Source organism: Schistocerca serialis, chromosome 3 (genome assembly GCF_023864345.2).
Source record: "Schistocerca serialis cubense isolate TAMUIC-IGC-003099 chromosome 3, iqSchSeri2.2, whole genome shotgun sequence".
Classification (NCBI taxonomy): domain Eukaryota; kingdom Metazoa; phylum Arthropoda; class Insecta; order Orthoptera; family Acrididae; genus Schistocerca; species Schistocerca serialis.
The window spans coordinates 764,530,949-764,532,464 of NC_064640.1; the positions used below are offsets into that span (position 1 = coordinate 764,530,949).

General features: G+C 45.9%; 1 pseudogene; it reads right to left on the reverse strand.

The window, feature by feature from the left end:
- Positions 1–1,066: 1,066 nt before the first annotated feature.
- Positions 1,067–1,183, reverse strand: LOC126471778 (5S ribosomal RNA; annotated as a pseudogene).
- Between the last annotated feature and the right edge of the window lie 333 nt (positions 1,184–1,516).

Genomic DNA, 1,516 nt, shown 5'->3' on the forward strand with positions numbered 1-1,516 from the left:
CCGTTAAGTTCATAATGTATCTCGTGAAACAGGAATGCTACAGCATATCACGTGAGCTTCGAGAGCGTTACCACAGTGCCGTCAGTTTTCTTAAATGTACAGTCGAGATACAGGAAGCTCTTGCAAGGCAGTGTTATGGCGTCCTGATGCTGGATAACAATCCTAATTTCATCATTTTTGTTAAATGTGCTTGAAGCGTAGGGTTTGCGTGAGTGGTATTCATGACGTATCATTCTACTGACTGAGTTACGTTGAGCGACGTCATTTTGCGGTTTGAAACATGCTGAAATAAGGAATCCGTATTTAAGGCGTGTTATCACCTTGCGCTTCCGTGATACACTGACGGGTTGTGAGCTCGGTGTGCTAGCTTTATACCTAACTCACATCCCGCCTTAGATGCAAGCGTACAATGATCTCTTCTCCTCGAAAGTTAACTAGCTGATTATTCTGGACAACAGTACTCAGTTATAGGTAATCCAGTGTCTGAACTGTCACCGGGAGATATATAGTGTTTGTAGGGGATTGAACTATTTTATACCCAGTACCGTCTGTAGGGAAGAATCCGTAAATTGAGTGAATCAACTTATCTTTGAGGTATGAGTTTGCGACAATATTGCACTCAACGTGGATTGTGCTGACTGGAAGTATATCTACAGCTTGAACCGATGCGTAAAATTTACTGGCGTCCTTCATCAAAACGTGATCCTTTGCAAAACCTAGCAGTGGACCTATTGAATCTCCCTGTCTAAAGTCGTTCGTACCACTCTCTGTCCGTATTTCAAATTTAAGGGTACTTAAGTTTGCCCGTAGTTCAATACATTTTCCTGACTGTTATAAGACTTCGTATAAATCATCAGTATCGTAGCACTCCGTCTTCAGGCCACAAGTGGCCCATCGGGACTATCCGACCGCCGTGTCATCCTCAGGTGAGGATGCGGATAGGAGGGGCGTGTGGTCAGCACACCGCTCTCCCGGTGGTTATGATGGTTTTCTTTGACCGGAGCCGCTACTATTCGGTCGAGTAGCTCCTCAATTGGCATCACGAGGTTGAGTGCACCCCGAAAAATGGCAACAGCACATGGCGGCTGGATGGTCACCCATCCAAGAGCCGGCCACGCCCGACAGCGCTTAACTTCGGTGATCTCACGGGAACCGGTGTATCCACTGCGGCAAGGCCGTTGCCATCAGTATCGTAGGCACCAGGTTTATTTGTAGAATCGCCTTCCGACCGTCAATTTCCAGATGCAGTTTATTGTTGCTCTTTGTGGTATTTGGAATGCTGTTATACGTGTCCAGACCAATCAGCGCAATACTCCAGTCCCCTGCACTTATATCAATCGGTGGAAAGTAGTTTGCACGTAATACTGATCCTCGATCTTTTAAAGTCAGAGTGTACGACATTGCATCTAAACCTCAGATGATGGGCGTGTTACAATGATGGCTCTTTTAAATGTGTGGATGTTTGCACACCGGTTCTGATGAGGAAAGGAGAAAGCATGCATTCCAGACTTCTCAC